The sequence below is a fragment of the Schistocerca cancellata genome, chromosome 3 (genome assembly GCF_023864275.1).
Source record: "Schistocerca cancellata isolate TAMUIC-IGC-003103 chromosome 3, iqSchCanc2.1, whole genome shotgun sequence".
Classification (NCBI taxonomy): domain Eukaryota; kingdom Metazoa; phylum Arthropoda; class Insecta; order Orthoptera; family Acrididae; genus Schistocerca; species Schistocerca cancellata.
Window position 1 is genome coordinate 307,578,861 of NC_064628.1, and position 24,812 is coordinate 307,603,672.

The 24,812-nt window shown below is 38.9% G+C and overlaps 1 protein-coding gene across 1 annotated transcript in view; it reads left to right on the plus strand.

The window, feature by feature from the left end:
• LOC126176703 (uncharacterized) overlaps positions 1-24,812 on the plus strand; it is a 244,902-nt gene that overhangs the window by 50,227 nt on the left and 169,863 nt on the right. The gene's annotated exons all lie outside the window — the stretch shown is intronic.

Consider the following 24,812-nt stretch of genomic DNA (forward strand, 5'->3'; position numbering starts at 1 on the left):
ATCTCAGCAGTTCTGTGTGGCATTGTCATCCATAAACAGAAAGTTGGGATCTGCTGCACCCCTAAATGAGGCATACAGAATCCAGTACAATCTCCCAGCAATACTGCTGTGTTGTAATTGTACCTTGCACAAAGATATGTAATGGCATTCAGCCATTGTGCATAATGCCTGTCCACACCACAATGCCTAGGCCATGACATTCTATGGTGTGTAATATATTCCTCTCTTTCTCTCTCCACACTAGCTGATGGCCAGAATCATTTGCCACAGTGAAGCAGGGTTCATTACAGAACATCACTCTGGACTATTGTTGCTGATCCCAACCAACATCCTACCTTCACCAATAAACTCTTTCTCAGTGATGGTGTAGTTGAAGTGAGATGTATTTAACAGGCTTTCAAGCATACAAATCAGCCTGATATAACTGCCGCAAATAGTTCTGGCAGAGGCACATGTACCAGCAGCAGTTTCAAATTCTGCAGTGATCCGCCTAAGAGTGAGATGTCTCTTTCTTTTCACCCCTAGGGCTATGTATTGATCATCTTGCAATGTGGTGTTCTGTCTACAACCACCAGCATGCTTTCAATTACCATTTCCACCTTCAGCAACCTTTTGTCCTTTTGTGATGATGAGGTGACACTGTTGGACACGTCCATTACTGTGGCCACAGTAGTACATTTGACTTGACCAGCTTCCCATGCAACAGATGCAGTTAACACATTCCACCCTTTTCATTTCCTTATACGATCATTGGGTGTTCTGTAACAATTGTTGGCTGTTCCACAGCAGTTGGCAAATTGTACCTTATTATGTGTCAGTTAGCAACTTCAGGGCATTTTCAAAATTTAGGGCTAGTGAGTAAAAATAAGGATGTGATTGATTGTTCACTCATAGACAAGTAAAGGGACCAACTGGAAGAATTGATAATAACTACATTGGGTTCTGCTTCTATAAAATCATTGATTCGCTGCTGCACAACAAATGGCACAATTACATTTGTGGTCAATGGTTTCATTTTAGTTTGAAACTCCTTGCTCAATAGCAACTTAATTGCATCAGTGGTTCCTTTTTTTCTCCTTCTGACTCCCATGCTTGTTACTATCATTACCAATGGGTAGTTCCCAATTTTCAGTTTCAACACATCATTACATCATTTTGAACAGTAACTTCTTGTTTACTTGACTTTAAATTATTTATTATATCAGTTTCTCTTCTGTGCCCATATTAAATTTCATGCCACTAACTGTGTACTCAACATTCTTACCCTCTTCTTTAGGAACATTAAATCTTACAATTATTTAATGCTCACATGTAGCTCACAAAAATGTAGAAAGTATCATAACTTACTATTTACCAAAGTCATACTTGCAAGTACTGAAAACAACTATGTATTAAACTGTCATTCTTCAGTTCTCGGACGTACTGTCGAATCCCACGACATTTTGGTGACATGATTCACCACTTTCATCAGGTGCTGTTTGAAACTGGTCATTGGATGGAGAGTGTCCATAATATGTGCCGTCTGCCTTCCCACTTGTATGCAGTCTGCTCCTGCAGGTGCCACCCTCAGGTATCTGTCCCATATGCCATCCACATACAATGGCACTGACCTTGAGTACTCTGTTTCCTGTCCAAGCTATCTGCAGTCCATTCCCATTTTGGTTATCCTGGGATCTTCTGTTCTGAGTCTGTTCCCCTTTCATCAGCATGGTTGTTTTTTCTGTACAGGTGAGTTCTGCATTCACTGTGTTTTAATTGATCCAGTAAAGGGTCCCAAGCTTTACTCAACTGATGGCCTGTGTCCTGATTGATAAGGTTCACCCTCAGTTGAATCGTGATCAACTCCCTCAGTATGCTGTCCCAGTATCCAGATGTCTGTGTCAGGGTACTTGTCTCTTCATAGGTCATCGAATGATCAAGTTTGACGTAATGTTAAACAGTCACCTGTGACAGACAAATGTGGCACTGATGTTCTTTGCATCTGATGCCAACAGTTCTTGTGGTTTGCCCAAGATATGGCATACCATGTTGGCAAGAAAGATTGTAAATTTATGGTTTTCAGAAATCAGAGTCATTGTTAACATTCCCAAGTACTCATCTGATATTGTTTGGTGGACGGGACACACACACTTGATACTGTATTTTCTCATTATCCTGCTGACTTTAGCAGGGACAAATCCTGCATAGGGTACATTGTCACAGCCATGAGATTTTCTAGTTTTTCTCTCTCATCATATGATTGATTATCTGGGTGAATGGACTTCCCAGTCTGCTTGGCAGTGTACTCATAAGTGCACAGTGCACAACACTGTGTGTAGATGTTCCATCCCCAACATCAAAATGTCTTCATCTGTTCATATTTTATCAAATTAATTCTCAATTGCTTTCCTTGTGGAATATTTGCATTAATACCTTCTATACTTGATGACATGCTTGGGAATGGGTCCAGTACAGTGCTTTGCCTTTGAGGTCAATAAATAAAACAAAATTGTTACTCTTGCAAGGCAAGTGCTCATGTAGTAAGATGGCTGTTTGCCTCAGAGAAGAAAAGACGTCTTATTGTCCATTAATGCTTTAATAACTCTACCTGCTAAATAATATCTAAATTTGGTGAATTCTCACAGACCTGGAAGTGTCTATTGTGTAGTTATGCTGCTCCAACTTTGTCACAGAAGTGATGGCTTTTATTTCATCATGTTAGACTCATCCAGTCAGTACTCCCAATGCAAAGTCCAAACTGTCATTGTCCACATAAAATTCTTTGCACAAGTCTGTATGTGAAAGAAGTTGTGGATTACACAACTGTTGTTTATCTTTTCAAGTCCCAACTGGCATTCATCAGTCCATTGTCAGAGAGCATTGCTTTTTAATGTGTTTAATAAAAGAGGTGATTGACCACTAATAAGCTTTCTATGCCAGCTGTATAACCCAAAGAACCTCCTAAAATGCTTCTTAAAATGAAGTGATAGAAGATCCTGAACAATTGGGTACATTTTATTGTACCAGTTATTAGAGGTTCTTTCCATTCCATCCACGTAATGGAGTGTGAGGTGAGTGAGTGTTTAAATGATTCTATGGATGCTGTAATTAATATACCAATATTTTCCTTGTGATCCCTATGTGAGTGTATTCTTAGAGTCATCAATTCACAAAATGGCAGCAGAGGAAAACACACACAAAAAGGATTTAACTTTTACAAGGTTTTGAAGCCAGTGGCTCCTTCTTCTGGTGGAAGAGTTGAAGGGGAAAAGGGCTGGAGAGGTTTAAGGAAAGGGGTAAAGTTCAGAAAAGCCACCCGGAACCCCAGTTCAGGGGAGATTTACTGGACAGAATGAGAGGGAAAGACTGATTTTTGGGAACTGCACCAGATGAGATTTGAAAACCTGAGGGCTTAAATGTGGAAGACAGGGGAATATGCAAGACATCTACATCTTTCTGACGTGTCTATTTTTCGCTGACCCCTGTCCCAGCTTTGTTACATACAATGCACTTAGCTTTTCACTCTTATTAATTCCTGCACAATGTTTTAGTAGTAATCTCTGTCTTGCATATTACCCTGTCTTCCACCTTTAAGCTCTCAGGTTTTCAAATCTCATCTGGTGTAGTCCTCAACAATCAGTTTTTTCTTCTCATCCCGTTCAGTAAGTCTCCCCTGACCTGGGGTTCTGGGTGTCTTTTCTGAACCTCTCCAGTCCTTTTCCTTCACCCCTCTTCCTTCCTCTTCAACTGTTCTGCCAGAAGAAAGCTTGTAAAAGTTAAACACTTTTGTGCAGATGTCTCTCTGCCATCACTTAGTGAGTAGATTTTTTTTATCTATACATTTACATTGTTATCAATAATTGATTATTTTCGTTGTTGCACCAAGGTATTTGTATTGACTTGGCCAATTACAACTGTGACTAATGGATATTATAGTCATAGGACACTACATTTTTTTTATTTATTTATTTTTCATTTTGTGAAGTGCATAGTCTTGCGTTTCAGAACTTTTAAAGCAAGTTTCCAATCTTTGCACCACTTTGAAATCTTATCAAGATCTGACTTAGTATTTATGCAGCTTCTTTTGGACAGTACTTCACTATAGACATCTGCAAAAAAACTGGGGTTACTATTAATATTGTCTAAAATGTCATTACAAAGGATCCTAACACACTTTCCTGAGGTACACCCAAACTTACTTCTACATCTGGTGATGACTCTGCATTCAAGATAATATGCTGCATCCTCCCTACCAAAAAAACATCAATTCCATCACAAATTTTGCTTGACACACCATATGACTGCACTTTTGACAATTAGCTGTAAATGTGGTACTGAGTCAAACACGTTTTGGAACTCAAGAAATACTGTGTCCACCTGACTACGTCGATTCAAACGAGGAACGTGTGAGTTGGGTTTCACATGATCCATGTTTTCGGAATGCATGCTGGTTGCCATGGAGGAAGTCATTCTCTTTGAGATACCTCATTATGTTTGAGCTCAGAAGATTTTCTAAGATTCAACAACAAATCGCTGTCACAGATCACTCCTAATACCCTACGTGTAGATGAGTGTTACATGTGTTTTCTTCCAACTATGGGGCACGGTTTTTGTTTGAGAGATCTATGATAGATTTTAGTTAGAAGAGGTGCTATTTGAGCTGCAAATTCAACATAGAATTTGCTAGGGATTCTGTTGGGCTCTGGAGCTTTGTTCAGTTTTAATGATGTCAGTTGTTTCTCAACACCACTGACACTAATACTGATTTCACTCATGTTTTCAGTGGTACAAGGATTTAACTGGGGTTTTTAATTTATAAAGAAACATTTGAAAACAGAGGTAAACTTTTCAGCTTTTGCTTTGCTACCCTCAGTTTCATTTGCCTTCTCGTCACTAGGGGCTCAACATTAATTCTGATGCCACTAACAGACTTTACATACAACCAGATTTCTGTGTGTTTAGTGGAAGATCATTTGACAGTCTTCTGCTACAGAAGTCACTGTCTTTGTCCATTGCCCTCTTGATGGCCAAATGCATTTCCTACAGCATCTCTATCTATAGTCCTATGCTTTGTTTTATGCCTATTATTTACACCTATTTTATGTTGTAGGTTTTTACACTAACACTGGTACTGCTATGATAATTTTCAGTCAATACTACTAGTATCAAAGGCAAAAAAAAAAAAAAAAAATCATATCCCACTCCTCAGTTGACCTATATAGGTCAACTGAAGTATAGGGTACAAATTTTATGTATGTCGATTGTTTTCACCTTTGTGTAGTTAATTTGAGGTACAGGTTGCCTATGTTATGTACATCTCTTTTTCATAGAAGTTTCTTTACAGTGTATACCATGGAGATTCTGTCCTATTATGAACTGTTCTACTGGGTACATATCTATCTAATATATGGTCAACTATTCTTTTAAACTTGAGCCATAGTTCCTCTACTTGCTCCTGCCCTGTGCTGAAAGTTTCAAGTTCCTCATTAGGATATGACAATACTGATTTTTTTATCAAGTTTACTGAATATGTAACCTATTTGTTTTAGTTATGCTTTGCTCTTTGGTAACCATTGCTGTCACAACTGCATGATGCTCATTGATACCAGTTTCAATGTGTAATACCTCAAAGAGGTCAGGTATATTTGTTGCCATTAGATCCAATATATGTGCATCAAGAGAACTATTTGTTCTAGGTGGTTTTCAGAGAAGTCACTTAGTAATGTTTCACAGGATATCTTGGCATGCACACCACTTGTGCATGGAGGAGACCCCCCAAGAGGGATCATTGACGATAAAATTTTATTAAATAATTTTTTTCATTCATAATGTACGGCCATAGACGGCTTGGGCATACTGTGGTGGAAGGTGCTGGCCGGAAGACCGTGGTCGGCACATTCCTGCCTAAATTTCCACTCTTGACATCTATCCTGACAAACAACTAAAAAAACTGTGATTTTCCAATTGATTATTGGATGATTAAAGTCTCCACCAATGGTTACAATATGTACAAGCAATCTGAGGTTTTTTCTAAAGTTTTCAGTTACATCAGGTGGTGAGTGGGGTGGGTAATGAGAAGGACACAGCTACCAATGTATGCCCACCCCTGATACTGAGACTTGCCCAAACAGTCTTGCACGCAGCTTCAATTGGCATCTTGGTGGAGTTCAGTTTCTTGTCTACTGTGACAAATATACCATCTCCATTTCTCATTAGCCTATCCTTTCAATATAAACTTAAATTTCCCCCAAAAATCTCTCTGCTATCAATTTCAGGTTCCAACTAGCTTTCTTACCTAGTTTTATGTGAACTTCACTGCTTTTCAGGAGTGCTTCAAACTGAGGCATTTTGTTGCAAATGTTTCAGCAGTTAACTACAAAGATTTTAATACTGTAATTGGTAGGCAGCATTCTTTTAGGTCTTACACTTATACTTCTGGGTCTCCTATGGTTGTTATCTGGACTGGATGGAGAATCACATAATCTAAAAACCCTTGTGTGCACCCCACACAAGTCACCTACCTGAATAGCAGCTCTGATCTGTAGTGCACACCTGAGCCTTTTAGGGGATCCCTACAGCTCTCACCCCTGTGACACAAGTCCAGGAGTTTGCAACATAGCATGTCACAGAACCATTGAAGTCTCTGGTTTGTTGTTCCACTTGACTCAGAACCAGAGGGCCAGGATTGGTTCTGAGAATAATGCTGCAAATTGTGAGCTTTGTTGAAACTCTGTATGTAAGGCTGGTCTTCTGAACCTTCTCAGCCAGTCACTGGAATAACCAAAATATGGGTATGGAGTGCAGACAACAGTCATTGTTTGTTCCAATGTGCACCATAATCTGCAGTTGGTCTCACACTGTTCCACCAGTGGCTGCCAGAAGACCCTCTTTTACATGCTTAATGTGGCCAATAGGTGTAAACACTGAGTAATCCTGGTGTTCTTTCCTGTCCTTTGCCACAGTTTCCCTAAGGAGTGCAATTATTTGCCACACATTTGAACTGCTGATGCTTAATAGATCCCTACCCTTTTGTGTTTGTCTCCTCTTTACACAGAACAAAACAGGTTTCTGCAGAACAGGTGAAGTGAGTTCCACTGGCTCAGTTTCAGAGAAAGAGACTCATTTTTGTCACATGAAAAACTGCTTATGGCAGTAGTTTGTACAGCCCTTACAGCCTAGTGTGCTATCATCTGTGACAAGGTGGCATATTGCCATGTAGTGCTAACATCCAGAATGACAAGTGATTGTGAGGCACCCAAACCATCAAAAAAGTCATCTATTATTAACGTTTTGAGTGGGAGGTAGTTCATATCGATAGGCAGTATTTGATGTTGCATTACAGACTACAGCCATCAATCATGACTTTACTTTATTGGAATGAAATAAATCTTATATGTACATAATTTATGTAACACAGTTCTTATGATAATGTATATTGAATGTAATACTGTATTTTGAATAATGTATATTTTAGTAACATTTAACCATTCGTTGTTTACTCCTCTTAGTCAATATAAAGTGAAGTGTCATTTTAATGATGAAAACAAACATTTTCCTCAATGCTTCCAAGCATGCCACAGCAATTACTGGTTAATTTAGACAGAAAACTGGTGGAGGAAGAACTGGTCATGGCTGTTGCTCTGCTTATTGTGCTGCATACTGAAGAAGCTTAGAGCAACTCAGAAAATGTGCTGACACAAACTGATAATGCAGGAATGACTGAAATTTAAGGATACTCTTCTCCATATAAACATCAAAAGCATCGAACTATCTCACTAGAACTGAATGATCCCATTGGAACTGTTTTCAAGCTGGTATTTATTATTAAATCACAATAAAAGTATATGCTGGTTGTAGAATAACACATACCTTCTTGAAATGAACAATATTTTATTGTTCTATTAACTGATTTCCTTCCATATACACATATATTTTACAATGTGAATCAAAAACTCGCAATGGCATCAATTTTTACGTCACAAAAATGGCTCTCTTCTTGTAAAATTACTCTTAACAAGAACAAAAGCTCTATATCCTAAGAATAATTATGTGAGCACTGACCGCCACAGAGTAATAAACAATATCTCTGTCTTGAACTCTCTCGCACCCTCACAGCAAGTTACGCTGCATGATACATCATATATGCCCCTCTTGTGGACGAACGTTTTTGGGCAAAAGCAAACACGAGTGTTCATGCAACACTATATTGGTGATTGTTTATGATGATGTATTAATGTCCACCAGAGTATTAATGTCCACTATATTTCTTATGATATTTTGGTATAAGTGAATGACTATCAAAATGGAAATTATAGATTTGGGTGCATATACTGCTGACAAAGCCCGTGCTGCTTGAAAATTACTGATGCAGCTCATATGCATAGCTTACTTGCTTGCTTTTATTCATTTGTCGAGGATGGCATGTGATGTGATCAGAAACCTTTTTCACCATCACCCAAAGCTTCTGTCACACATCTTGGGATGTCTCAAATGGTTAATCTAGCCATTCGGCCAAGCCACACAAAGGAAAACTAAGGAAAACCTCGGGATTGATTTACCATCTTCGTATTTCCCATTTGCAAAGAAAATTAATTGAATTACAATGAAAAAAAATTACAATATGGATATTTTTTTGAATGAATTTAAACACTGTTCACAAAAGAAACACAACACCGTTAATCTTCTGTGTCTTGAGGTGAACCGTCGACGCGTGGGTTTACGTCCATCTACGATTCCCTTCTATCTTTCATCTCCGGGTAACTGATTGAATTCTATTCCCATTTCACTGTATCCTCGTGGTTATTATGGTTTTCTGCATATGGTTAACATGGAAATAAGAGTCAGTATAAGTTCCGTGGGAAAGGTGTTTGATCTATGCTGAGCTGAAATAGAATCTAATCTAAAGTTCTTTCTAATTCTCTGTCCTGAATTCGAAATATTCGGAAGTCATAAGGTGTTCTTCATTTCTATCAACAACCATAGAATGCACTATACACTAATCCAACTGGTGATGCCATCTCAACTTATGCTCATCATCTTCAGATGGACTTTAACACTTGTTGATGTGCTTGTAACTGATCGGCATTCGCTCAGTTGGTAACTTCGCGAGCAACAACTGACATAACATAATTTACCTACACAGGTATGTTACAACAATAGTACAATTATAAAGACAATGTCCATCACAAAAGATTGGAACAAAGTAATAGGCTTCTTTTTTTTTTAAAAAAAAAAAGAAAAATCTTGTCATAGACCAGATTCATTTGAGTCACTAACCCATGGTCATTATGCATTGTGAAACCTGATTGAAATTACTATCAACTAAATAAAATTTTTTTAAAAGAAATCATTCATACTATAGCTAAACTCTCTGCATACTGAAAAGAACAGTTATCTTTACAGTGGAAAACAAATACATAATGTCTGCATATATCTCGTACATTATGCCTGAAAAGAAAAACTAAGTGATAAATTGCAAAAAGAAAGAAACTATCCTAAGTATGATTCATAGGTTTAATGAAAATTATCTAATCAATATTATTTGATAAGAATAGTATCTTCAATCTTCAGTTATCATGAAATTCCTTTAACAAGTGATGAGGATACATTCCTTTCACCTTTCCATTCTTCACATCCTTCAAAACATAAGTTCCTGGATTGGATATTTTGGTAATCACAAATGGTCCTTGATACAATAATTGCCATTTTGTGTTCTTCCTCTGTATAAGTGAAGCCTTAGGATGAGTTTTTACTAAAACTTGGTCTTTCACTTCATATGTTTTTATTTTTCCAAGTTGATTGTCAAAATATATTTTCCTTTTCCTTGCCTTGTCCATTATATTGAGTAAGGATTATTGTACTTTATTTTGTAGGTCTATTTTGTTAATAGCTACTTTAGGAATTGGTCATATCCAGTCATTCTGTTCCTGTTTTCCAAACATCAGTTCGTATGGGGTGTATTCTGTCGTAGTATGTGGCATATTGTTTACAATTTCCTGAAAATTGTCAAGATAATCGATCCATTTGGGTTGCTGGTTGTGGCAATATGTTCTCATGAACCAGTTTAATTCATGAAAATTTCATTCCACAGGATTCGCCGAAGGGTGGTACACTGATGTTAGAATTTGTTTTATACCACAACTGGTTAATGTTTGCCTCCAACGAAATCCAGTGAACATTGATCCATTTTCAGAAAGAATAGCCTCTGGTTTGCCTACCTTGACTATATAATCCTTGACCAGCTTCTTGGCTATGGATGCACCAGTAGCTGATTTTAATGGATAGAGTTTGACATACTTAGTGAATATATCAAGAAAAGCTACAATATAATTGCATCCTCCCCTTGATGATGGTAGAAGACCACAGACGTCGACCGAAATGATTGACAGTGGTTTAGTGGGTGTAATAGGAAGTAGGAAATCTTTCACACAAAAATTTCCTGGCTTGGCTAGCTGACAAATTTTACATTTCCTTAACTGTCTGTGTACTTTCCTCTGAATATTTGGGAAGTGGCAATATGCTCGAATCTTCCGAGCACACTTTAATACTCCAAAATGTCCCCAAGTGTGTAACCTTCCTACAAAAAATGACAATGAAAATGAGCCAAGTGTAACCTCCCCATACAATTATTAAATTAAATGAATTTTTAAATATTGTAACCTCTGAACAAAATTAATCTTAATGTAATCTCTGAACAAAATTGGCTCCCATTTATAGTCTGTGTGCAGAAATGCATTCACATTTAATGTTCCCACAAAATTCTTTTCTCATTTAATATCAAGTTCGAAACAGAAAAATTCCTAAACAGCAAAATAATAAAAAAGTTTAGTAACCTGATAAATTTTATGAGGACAGCAGCGCTGCCCTTCGGCCCTGTATTCTGAATAAAAAAGCAAAAATTCTTACCTCAATAAAAACCGCAATTATATCTGCTCTTAAGTTGGAATTTCTCGACACAGCTTCGTGCAATGCTGGCGTATATTTTTTTTTTTTTTGATTATTGGAAGGAATGAACATGCATTTGAAATATTCTTTAAATTGAAATGAATGCTTTTCTTTAAAAGAGTTGCTTTATATTATAAAAATTATTATTGGGGCATTTTTTTGGAACAAATTAAATTACAATTAACATACATTATTAAATATGCGCAAGGCTGCTTCTTTACCTTCTACAACAATACTCATTCTCCAGAGTCCCGACCAGAGCAGACTGCCGACACACGCACGCACGCGCTGACTACTGTCGACTACAGCTTATTAGCACGGACTGTCGACTACTGTCGACTCACGCCGACTCGCGACAAGCAACAACTAACTAAATACTACTCTCTGGTCAGAGATTCTGTCATGCCTCGCCCATCGCTGGAAATGTATACGTCTTACAAGTGATGTGCGTGTACAAAATTAAGTCATTCTCATTCTTCTCGGGAATACACACCTTCCAATTATCTGAATCAAGATGCCCTTTGAAAAATAAGATGTCGTCCTCAACTTTGTACAGTCTCTTCAGATCATCGTTTCCAGGCTTTGCCAAAGTTTCATTTATTGAATGCCAACGAGGATCTTCATTCTGTAGTTTTCCCAAGTTCTTACACATGTCAAGAAAATGTTTCCTATATATTCTATCAGTCATTATAAGAACTTTAAATTTGGTCGGATTGTCCGTGATGTTGATAGTTGACAAATCTCCATCTGGCATTCTAGACAGTGCATCAGCGATGAAATTATCCTGTCCGCTTATGTATTTAATTTCAAACTGAAACTCTTGGAGTGATAGAATCCATCTTGTTAGTCTTGGATGTAATAATTTACATGTTTGCAAATAACTTAATGCTTTGTGGTCACAGTATACTGTTGTCTTCGCTCCGTATAAGTAATAGTAAAATTTCTTAAATGACCAGACTACGGCCAATGCTTCCTTTTCGGTAGTCGTATATGTTCTTTCACATGCAGTTAAGAGTCGGCTAGCAAAAGCTATTGGACAGAAAGTTGATTTTCTATCTATCATCTTTACTTGGAAGAGGCATGAACCTATTCCAATTTCTGAAGCATCTGCCATTAAACCGAATTCTTGGCTCATATCTGGATGATATAATATTTGTGAATTGACTAAGGCAGCCGGCCGCGGTGGTCTAGCGGTTCTGGCGCTGCAGTCCGGAACCGCGGGACTGCTACGGTCGCAGGTTCGAATCCTGCCTCGGGCATGGGTGTGTGTGATGTCCTTAGGTTAGTTAGGTTTAAGTGGTTCTAAGTTCTAGGGGACTTACGACCTAAGATGTTGAGTCCCATAGTGCTCAGAGCCATTTGAACCATTTGACTAAGGCATGTTTTATTGCTTCAAATGCGTTCTGGCATTATTGCATCCACACCCACGGAGTATTTTTGCACAACAAGCTGTACAACAGTTCTGCATTAATAGAGTGGTCGTGAATGAAATGCTTGAAAAAAGAGACAACTCCGAGGAAGCCCTTTAATTGCCTTTTTGTTGTTGGAACTGCAAAGTTTTTGTTTGCCTTTAGTTTCTTGGAGTCCGGTAAGATGCCTTTTTCATTTATAAGATGACCCAGAAATTTGATTTTATCTCAAGCAAAATGGGACTTTTGCTGATTTGCGGTTATGCCTGCTTCCATGAAACGTTCTAACACTCTTCTCAGTAAATCGACATGCTCCTTCCATGTGGTCATAGCTATGAGCATGTCGTCCACAAACAAAGTTAAAATGCTTCGAAGTGTAGGTCCCAATGCATAATCTAGAGCATTTATAAAAACTCCTGAGCTCACGTTTAGCCCGGAAGGTAAAACCTAAAATTGATAGCTTCTACCTGTATGTACAAACGCGGTGTACTTTTTTGATGGTTCGTCTAGTGCCACCTGCCAAAATGAACTTTTCAGATCAATATTTGTTAAGTATTTTATCCCCTCGAACTTTTGAATTAACTCATCGATATTTTCCGGATAAGTTCGCATGGGCACAATAATCTTATTTATCTGCCATGCGTCTAGCACGAGATGAACTTTTCTTCCTTTTTTCAGGACAACATGAAGCGGACTACAGTATGGACTTGTCAAAGGTCCGATCAGATCCCATTCAAGCATCTGTTGGATTTCTGCATCTAAATGGCATGTGTATCCCTTGATTACACCAGGTTTTTCTTGAAAGACTTCATGATATTCCTGTAGAAGATCATATAATTGTTTACTTTGAAGTTCTTACAAATATTCAGGTTTTTGCACCTTTTCATGTACCATATCTTCAGGTTTTAAGACTGGTTGCAAGTAATTAATTTGGTAATACCATGCAGGTTTGCTACGTATCCACTTTATTTGCAGCTTTCATCCCTGACAATACTTTCCATGGGTACTATATTCCCTGAGAAGAATCACTCCTCAACCAATTTTTCTATTACAAGGAACGTGCAATTTATAGCTACATTTCCTATATATAACTGGAGCTGAGTCTGCACTTTAACCTGAGAAGACTTATGACCAGTAGGGCCGACAATTCTACAAAATTCAACAGGAAAAATTGGAGGATTTGCTTTCTGAAGTATTCTTTGAAATAACTTCTCAGAAATGACATTTACTGCTGCTCCTGTATCTAAAGTAACTTGCACAGTAAGGCCTTCAATTGCCGCCTGAATTTTCGCAACAGGTTCAGTGATATGTTCCTCTTGACAAGGCATCATATCCTGCTGAAGTTCCTCTGTTAATAATCTGCTATCATTGTACCGAAAGAAATTGATGTTTGAATTTTCACCCCTCAAAACTTCCTCGACTGCACCGTCGGGGCTTTGGACAGTCGAGTGTAGTTTGATGATTGTCCATTATTAGTAGATGTCTGCTCTGTTATGTCAGTTATTATTGGTGGTTGATTTCTCCATTCATTTGCATTAGCATTTGGTACCCAACCTGAAGTTTGTGGTTGGTTGTGATATTCTTGGGTTGGTTGCTGATATCGGCGTTTTGGCTGATAATTGCCTTCTTGATAGTATCCTTTCTTCTTCTTATTATTCTTCCTCCATTTCTGTTTATATGTTTGTTCACATTGTTGGTCATGATTACGCTGGTCGGGATATTCGTTACCAAATTTCACGTTTTTCTGGAAATAATTCACCTGTGGGTTTGGTGAATTGTGTGCAAAAGGTTTGTTTCCATACTGTTTGTTGTTACTATTGTATTTGTTAGGTTGGTAACTTGGTTGGTTATAGTACACACGTGATTCTTCGAACAGAATGTCTATTGAATCCAATGTGGCTAGAAAATCTTCCACATGTTGTTCAGGCACATGTAGAAGTTTTTCCTTAATTTCAAGCGGAAGTTTTCCCTTTAATATTTGAATGATATCCTGCATCAGGATTGGTTCATTCCAGTATTTACTTTTATATATATACTTCTCGAAATACTTTCTTAAAGATCCATTTTTGAAAGAAAAAGGTTGTGGGTCAAAAACGTCCTTGTACTTCCTTATTCCAGTATTTCTGCTTGAAAGCGCGTTCAAATTGGTCATAATCTTGACACCAATCGGATGCTTCTGATGCCCACATCGATCCATCTCCATGTATGAATCCTGCAACGTACATAATTTTTTGATGCTCATTCCACATTCATGGCAATATCCCTCTAAATTGCTTGATAAATACCACGGGATCGATCGACTTCCTTTCAGGAATAAATACCTGGAATTGATGATATTTAAGCATTTTTTTCTTTATTCATAGTCACAAGTGTATTCTGGTGGCTACTTTGCGGTGAATGATAATCTTGATAATTTGTTTCTGGTTGATTACGTGAATATGCACCAATACATGGATATTGCTGCATGGATTCGGTTTCACTGGTTTCATCAGGAATAATGTCTGCTTTTGATAAACTGCAAGTAGTATGTGCCCCTCTAGTATTAACTAGACCCTGCAGGCATGCTTTTAATGTATTTTCTATCTTTGCTTTCCAAGCAGGAAATTCATCTCCTTTATTCTCGTTAATCTCTTTAACTTCTGCTTTAAGTTGTTTTTGTGCAGTTTCATTGTTAACTTGCATGTTAGCAACCGTTTCTTTCAAGGTTTGGTCAACATAATTTCGCACTGTCTCGGTTTGCTCTTCCACCCAATCTTCAATGTCCTTAGAGAATTTGATCTTAAGTTCATTGAAAAGTTTCTCTATGTGTTTCTCACCTTCGAGACTGAGAGTATCCCTCCTCCAAGTAAGCTCAATGACAGCTTGCTCGTTATCGTGCTTAATTGTATTCATGTCCTGCGCAATAGTTTTCTGTACATGAATAACTTCTTCCACTTGATTTAGTGTATCTTGACGACATAAGATGTCTTTGTATTTGGTTGTTAATTCCTGATACTGTTGTTCTTGTGTAACTATGAGTTGTGGCTGACTGGCAATCAAGTGACTCTGCTTTGTTTCCAAACATCAGAATTTTTCAGTAATCTTATCATTTATTTCTTTTAGTTTATTAGATTGCCCCTGAGCCAAATTAAATTGCGCACTCTCCAATACTTGGAGTCTACGATTCATGTCATTTGCAAATGTGGATTGTGCCATTGCAAGATTAGATTGCGTGGTTTCCAATACCTGGAATCTACAATTCATGCCATTTGAAAAGGTGGATGGTGTGGTTTCCAGTGCTTTAATCCCTTGTGTTATGACAATAAAACTTGACATCAACTGGGATAACAAATCGGTATTCTCAGCAATTGACGATTGCACTGGGCTTAATGAGGATTGTACCGACACATTTTTCGGTACAGTCATTTTGTTTTCACATGCGTCTGTGTCAGAGATGAAATTCATGTTGTTTGTTGGTTGCTGCATATTTCCGTGGACTTCACTAGACATATGAATGTCGGAACTAGCACCCGTTTGTGTCTACGGTGTGAGCGCATTAATTACTGCTGCTTGCTCAGCCATAATCGACATATCACTAACTACACTGGTATTAAATTCTGTGGCACTAGTTGACAATGCGTTCACACTATTTAATTCATTTTGTAGCATTGTGATGCCTGCTTGGTTATTGGCTTTGAACATAGATCCAGTTATCACCATGTAAATAAGCAATTGACAGTTTCTCCACTAAATAAGTCCTTCAAAAGTGGCTATTCAATTTTACACAAGCAAAAAAAAAAAAATTAATGTCCTAATGCTGTTAATGTACATTTTACAATGTGACACAAACACAGTACATAGATAACACATAAAATATTGTCTTACTAGATCTACTGAAATACTGGAATTCTAGTAAAAGTAATGTAGCAACACTATTTATACTTAGCAAATCAATACGTGAAAGGTCACTACAATGCATAAATGCTCAAGAAAGCTAGTAATTCAAATGTTCTGGCCTTTTTGAAGTTTCTGCTCGGCTGCTGGGTCGCCATATATAAAGGCTCCTTTGAAAATTTGTTTAATACTACTACTAGGCTAATTACTGTTTAGCTCTACAGGACCTTTATACTGAAATGTTTCCCACACCACCTTGTATTGTCTTTCTATAAGTGTGAATAACTGTATGTTCACTGTTGTGGGTAAATACATACAGCATACACAGGGCGATGTGTGAAACTGATAGCGATTACACGCTTCCGCTGTTGTAGAAATCTGCTCCAGCTGCTGCAGATACCGTGTTGAGCTGAAAGTGGTAACCAAAGTACGGAGAAATATTCTTCGGGGCTCTGTTGCATAGCAATCAGATTGCTTTCAGTTCTGAGAAATGTCCAGGTACAATTGTGGATTTGAATGATCCATGAAGTGATTTCTTTTCCAAAGAAAGCATCGAACTATCTCACTAGAACTGAACGCTCCCATCGGAACTGTTCTCAAGCTGGTATTTATTATTAAATCACAATCGAAGTATACACTGGTTGTAGAATAACACATACCTTCTTGAAATGAACAATATTTTATTGTTCTATTAACTGATTTCCTTCCATATACACATATATTTTACAATGTGAATCAAAAACTCGCAATGGCGTCGATCTTTATGTCACAAGAATGGCTCTCTTCTTGTAAAATTACTCTTAACAAGAACAAAAGCTCTATATCCTAAGAACAATTATGTGAGCGCTGACCACCACAGAGTAATAAACAATATCTTTGTCTCAAACTCTCTCACACCGTCACAGCAAGTTATGCTGCATGATACACTCCTGGAAATTGAAATAAGAACACCGTGAATTCATTGTCCCAGGAAGGGGAAACTTTATTGACACATTCCTGGGGTCAGATACATCACATGATCACACTGACAGAACCACAGGCACATAGACACAGGCAACAGAACATGCACAATGTCGGCACTAGTACAGTGTATATCCACCTTTCGCAGCAATGCAGGCTGCTATTCTCCCATGGAGACGATCGTAGAGATGCTGGATGTAGTCCTGTGGAACGGCTTGCCATGCCATTTCCACCTGGCGCCTCAGTTGGACCAGCGTTCGTGCTGGATGTGCAGACCGCGTGAGACGACGCTTCATCCAGTCCCAAACATGCTCAATGGGGGACAGATCCGGAGATCTTGCTGGCCGGGGTAGTTGACTTACACCTTCTAGAGCACGTTGGGTGGCACGGGATACATGCGGACGTGCATTGTCCTGTTGGAACAGCAAGTTCCCTTGCCGGTCTAGGAATGGTAGAACGATGGGTTCGATGACGGTTTGGATGTACCGTGCACTATTCAGTGTCCCCTCGATGATCACCAGTGGTGTACGGCCAGTGTAGGAGATCGCTCCCCACACCATGATGCCGGGTGTTGGCCCTGTGTGCCTCGGTCGTATGCAGTCCTGATTGTGGCGCTCACCTGCACGGCGCCAAACACGCATACGACCATCATTGGCACCAAGGCAGAAGCGACTCTCATCGCTGAAGACGACACGTCTCCATTCGTCCCTCCATTCACGCCTGTCGCGACACCACTGGAGGCGGGCTGCACGATGTTGGGGCGTGAGCAGAAGACGGCCTAACGGTGTGTGGGACCGTAGCCCAGCTTCATGGAGACGGTTGCGAATGGTCCTCGCCGATACCCCAGGAGCAACAGTGTCCCTAATTTGCTGGGAAGTGGCGGTGCGGTCCCCTACGGCACTGCGTAGGATCCTACGGTCTTGGCATGCATCCGTGCGTCGCTGTGGTCCGGTCCCAGGTCGAAGGGCACGTGCACCTTCTGCCGACCACTGGCGACAACATCGATGTACTGTGGAGACCTCACGCCCCACGTGTTGAGCAATTCGGCGGTACGTCCACCCGGCCTCCCGCATGCCCACTATATGCCCTCGCTCAAAGTCCGTCAACTGCACATACGGTTCACGTCCACGCTGTCGCGGCATGCTACCAGTGTTAAAGACTGCGATGGAGCTCCGTATGCCACGGCAAACTGGCTGACACTGACGGCGGCGGTGCACAAATGCTGTGCAGCTAGCGCCCTTCGACGGCCAACACCGCGGTTCCTGGTGTGTCCGCTGTGCCGTGTGTGTGATCATTGCTTGTACAGCCCTCTCGCAGTGTCCGGAGCAAGTATGGTGGGTCTGACACACCGGTGTCAATGTGTTCTTTTTTCCATTTCCAGGAGTGTACATCATAGTGTCTTGGGATTGCAATGGTTCTGGGCACTACACATTGAAGTTTGAATAGTTTGGCTCGAGCCCCTATGTGCTATGGCACGAAATAATGTATATTTGTTATGCTCAGCATAATTGAGTGGCCCAGAGATGTGCTGGTCTCAATGTTTGGCTTTGTTTTTCATCATAGGGTGCCAGCTCAAACCTGTCATAAACACAATTTTTAAGCTGAAATAAAATATAAAAAAACAATGCTGGCAGGTATTGTGGTGAAATTTAAAATATTGAGTCACTTATGTTGATTTATAATTTGAACAAGTAGTTTATTTCTATTTTTCAATATATTCACTAAACACTTAAAATGCAGTCTGAGGGGCTTTTGCATAAGGGTGGTCTTTAACAACTGATGCTACAAGACTTCACTATAAAATGTATATGTTTGCAATCACAGCACTCAACAGTCTGTTCACAATTCACAAAATAAACTCTTATCTACTGTCATAAATCACTATATTGTACTCCCCTTGATCACTTTCGAACGTCGCTACATACATTCTTGTCCCCGAACGTGGCTACCATTCCACTACTACTCCCAGATGGGCAGCACATCCATCTCTCAGCGTTGCTCAAACCCCACTGTCCTCAAAGATGGCCACCCTATGCACCCTCCAAACGACTGCCTAAATCAAACTGTTAGACAAAAAGAATTATGAATATTCAAAAACTAAACACAAAAACGTAAATGATATATTGAGAAATATGGAAATTTTCTGGGCAATAATAATTTAAAGTCCAATTTTTTTTTAACAGCCACCATAGAATACTGAAGATTAGAAGGGTAGATCACATAGCTAATGAGGAGGTATTGAACAGAATTGGGGAGAAGAGAAATTTGTGGCACAACTTGACTAGAAGAAGGGATTGGTTGGTAGGACATGTTCTGAGGCATCAAGGGATCACCAATTTAGTATTGGAGGGCGGTGTGGAGGGTAAAAATTGTAGAGAGAGACCAAGAAATGAATACACTAACCAGCTTCAGAAGGATGTAGGTTGCAGTAGGTACTGGGAGGTGAAGAAGCTTGGACAGGATAGAGTAGCATGGAGAGCTGCATCAAACCAGTCTCTGGACTGAAGACCACAACAACAACAATGTTCTTGTGGTGTAATTTTGCTTTTCCTGGATTTTTGACACTAAACATAAATAAACAATTAAAAATACAGATTTAATTACTGGTCTAACTCTTTAAACTTTAGAATGCTGTTGCTAGTTTCGTCTTTTTAAGTTTATTTATTACCAAAAACACAGTTTCTCTCAGTCAAATCCTATATTCTGACTTCCCATTCAAAAATGGTACACACTATGCTAAATCGGCTATGACTGCTCAATGCAGCTTGACTAGCCACACCCGTAAACACTTTGTTCATATTAATTGCCCAAAGCATTGCTGAGATATTAGCTTTTGAACTTTCATAAATTTGCAATTTTTAAGACAACAATAACTTTTAAATTATTATATATTTTTGTGGCGCGTCTAGATAATTTAGCTTTACATATTTTTCTGTCCATGAGTGCCAACTTGCTCCCCCATGTCAATCTTAGTTTTGTTTTTATCAATTTTTCTCTGGAATATAAATTCCACCAAGTGCGAAATCACAGCCATATGCGCCCCTGCCAGTTGCTCAGGTTTTTCCAAGGCCACGTAAATGCTAGCTGCTCGCCATGGCCCCTTAGCAACTGCCAGCCACATCCTCTGCGGTTGGAAACTGCTGCTCTAATCTCCTGCCACAGCTTGTATGCTCACAGGATCCTTGAAGGCAGATGTAAAGCTGTAGAAACAGTAATCCATGCATACTTATCACTGTCTTTTTTTGCCTCTAAATGCTAAAGTGCAGTTTGCCTGCAGTTCTGAAACCTGACTGATCGGTGTTGGACGCAGTAGATATGGGGATAACAGCAAGCTTCATCCTCCCCTCAGATATTAATTAATGACATCTCTTCTACATTTCCACTTGAAGTAAACTTCATTGTATTGTGACTTCCTATACTGTATGATTGCTTGAATCTGCTTATCCAGATCAAAGATGACTTGAAATCAGCGATGTTCATTTCAATTGCAATTCGGAGAGCCCAGTCTCAGAGATCTCCATTGGTAAAGGTGTGCTGCCTCTCACAAGCAGCTTTACATAGTTCATATCTCAAGAAAACACCTCTTAAGGATCGTTCTTCATATTATTTACTCAAGTTTAGGGATTTAATGTGGGGTAATGGGACCTTGTGGCCCCCCTGCACAGTAAATCTTTCAGATAGTTTTTCTTTCACAGTTTTGTGAGTTTCATTTTGGCACATATTTAATACTTGATGTAAGCCTTTCTTCCATTTATACAGTTCATGGTCAGATTTACGAAGCCAAACTGGTTTGCCCACTGCTTAACATTAGGCATTGAACAAAATGAATTTTAATTTAGCTTCATCTCTGTTGTTTCTGTGCTGCCACAAAAGCAAATGGTAATTATTATGAACATTAAATGAATTTCAAATTTGAATGAACAAAAACTGTGGACAATTGTTTTAGAGAAACTACCTACAAAAAAAAAAAAAAAAAAAAAAAAAAAAAATTGCTTTACAAATTGCTATCGCACAATCGTGTTATCTGTTTAATGACACACCGTCAGCCATGGACATGTATCTGCTATGTAGCCCATGTGCAGTCTGTCACAGCTCTGGTAGGGACATACAATTCTCCAGCCATCTGGTGAGCTATGAATTTGGCAAGTTTCAACTTCTTAAAAAATTACTTGCAGTGTTTCTTAACAGTTTTAACAGCTGAAATTTTGGCAGGGTGTTTCTTTTGGTATATTCTTCCTGTATAAAAAATTTCAGCACATGTTTTGACATGTTTGGTTGGACTATTCCCTTGTAAGTCCTGCCTGGTCCCCATCTACCACAGACACACCACTCACAGTCAAGTGGATGAATAATGAAAGATACTGCACTTCCTGCAGAGCAGACAGGACCCATAGGAGAAGGTAGTACTTCAGGCAGACAGGATTCACAGGAGAGAATAGTACTTCAGGTACCTTTGGTACCAGTTCCATAGGTACATGACTTTCAGGAGCTCTTCCAACACACCAATTCACAGCAGCTGCCAATCATTTGACAATAACTTAGTCAGGGTGATTTCTATCTGCTTACAGATGTCAAGTGTTCAAGAACAGCATTCGCATTGGGGCTGCATTGTTGTTGGTGAAATCTATTATAGGACAGTGACAAATAACTTCATAAAGTAAGTTTTCTGACTGTCTTTTAATTCAAACAGGTCAAAAAGTACTAATTCCCTGTAAGAATTGAAGGGGACAGAAAAATCTGTGGCCAAACTCGTAGTTTTCTAAAACTTTTAGAGGTTAATTGTAATTTTTAACAAAATCGAAAATAGAGTTAATTTACAATATATGTAAATAATATATACACAAATTAAAGGGAAAACTTGATACAACACAATATGTTAGTCACAATACTGGCCAGATTAACTAAATCACAAATGCCCGTTTTCCACGAATTAGATTATGCACAGGACAATAGTATCTTCAGAAGATTCTCAAAGATGTACATTTGTTTGCAATGATATTCACTAAAATTTGTGAAGATTTATTCTATAGCAGTGACTGTGAATCACAAATGCTGATTTGCTATAAGTTGTCCACAACACTCATACTGCTAACCTGTGAAAATTTTCAATAAATATAGTTTTATAAGCATGTCCTATATCCCATAAACATAATTTCATCCTTTGCAAATTCCAACTTTCATAAATTCACAGTTATATCCTTATTTACAAAGGTTGCCAGCACTTTTTCTGTTATCTTCCAATGCTGATGCCATCAAACTGTTATCTACATGTATGAGCACCTTTTTAATTAACTGTTCACCTACAACCTTGTCCAATGATCTTAAGAAAGCTGAGGTGAAAATATTCAAACCAAATGGTAGTACACAGTTTTCGTAGCTCTTTCTTCCACACAAGAATGCTGCACACTGCATGGAATCTTTGTCCAGGGCCACTTTCTCAAATCAGTACTATTAAAACTCCAGAACTTCTGGAATCATTTTTCTAAGTTTTCATGTCCATCCTGCTATGAAATTATGACGAGATGACTTAAGTCAAGGGGTAGTGATATGCACATATACAGATGGTGGTAGTATCATGTACACAAGGTATAAAAGGGTAATGCATTGGCAGAACTGTGATTTGTACTCAGGTGATTTATGTGAAAGGGTTTCCAATGTGATTATGGCCACACAACAGGGATTAACTGACTTCGAATGTGAAATGGTAGTTGGAGCTAGATGCATGGGACATTCCATTTCAGAAATCATTATGTAATCCAGTATTCCAAGATCCACAGTGTCACGAGTCTGATGAGAATACCAAATTTCAGGGATTACATCTCACCATGGACAATGCAGTGGCTTACATCCTTCACTTAATGACCAGAGAGTGGTAGTGTTTGTGAAGAGTTCTCATTGCTAACAAACAAGCAACACCACTTGAAATAACCACAGAAATGGATGTGGGATGTACAAATAACATGTCCGTTAGGACAGTGTGGTGAAATATGGTGTTAATGGACCATGGCAGCAGACAACCAATGCAGGTGCCTTTGCTAATAAGAAGACATCACCTGCAGTGTCTCTCCTGAGCTTGTGACCATATTAGTTGGACCCTAGGTAACTGGAAAACTGTGGCCTGGTCAGAGGAGTCCTGATTTCAATTGGCAAGAGCTTATGGTAAGGCTCAATTGTTGTACAGATCCTACAAAGCCATGAACCCAAATTGCCAACAAGGCACTGTGCAAGCTGGTGGTGGCTCCGTAATGGAATGGCTTGGGTCCTCTTGTCCAACTGAACCAATCATCAATGAAATGGTTATGTTTGGTTACTTGCAGACCATTTGCAGCCATTCATGGACTTCATGTTCCCAAACAACAATGAAATTCTGGACAATTTGCATGAATGATTTCATGGCCACCCAAATCGGCTGACATAAATTCCATTGAACATTTAAGGGACATAATTGAGAGTCAGTTCATGCACAAAATCCTGCACTGGCACCACTTTAACAATTATAGATGGCTATAGAGGCAGCAAGGATCAATATTTCTGCAGGAGACTTCCAGTGACTTGTTGAGCCCATGTTGCATCGATTTGCTGCACTATGCCAGGCCAAAGGAGGTCTGATGTGATAGTAGGAGGTATCCCATAACTTTTGTCACATCAGTGTGTGAACTGTTTACTGGGTACACATCCAGTACAATTCTGATGTCACTATGCTGCTTTTTCACCACAAAATATAGGTTATTATAATGGCTGGTTGTCTGATAGTTCCCATCCTTATATCTTCCAGGTTTCCTTTTACATTGCTCCATGTATGGACTTTAGCATTGACTATGGTCATACAAAAAATGGTTCATGTTCTTTTATTTACAGAAGACATTTATCTGCCTTTATCATTCCTGGTTCATTCTTAAAAAAGCTGCATATACCTTCTTAGAATTTCTACCACATTCTGCATTTCTTCCCAGTTTTGCTGCTCCAGTGATGTGAATTTCTGCTGAACTACCACTTCATGGTCTTCCGTGTTTGCTCATTGCAATTCAGATAACCAACAGAATATAAAGATTTGTCCTTTTAATTATCTTACTTTTTGCACCCACAGCATCCACAATGAACATATAATTCACTGGAAAGCTTGGTATTTTTCATCCATGGTCTAGCCATTACATTTATAGCTTCTGTGACCCAGCACACACCTAAGTGAGTCTACCAAAATTTCTACTATAATTCCAAACAAAAACAGCTTCTATTATAGACTCTTTATCATTTCCAGCTCTGAATCATTCATCAGTTTAGCCATGCCTTCTGTTTTGTGTGTTGACATAACTGCTGGTCCTGTACCATCCATTCCTAACCAGACAGCAACAGGCACTTGATATAGTTTTACTTGCTTTGGTCATACCATGGCATGCCAGGGTCATTGTTTGTATTATGATTATTTTCCCTGTCGGCTGATTCACCTTTCTGTACGGTTACACACTACATGTTGTGATGGCTGTAGGCACCAATCTGTCTGCAGTAAATTCTGTGACCTCGAAAACAAGGTTCAAATTTTCTGTCATCTTCTCAGTTGCACTGCTGACCATTATATCCTATATTATTATGTGATCATGTACCAGTATTTCACTCATGGTTTTCTGACAGCCCTCGATCAGATCTCTT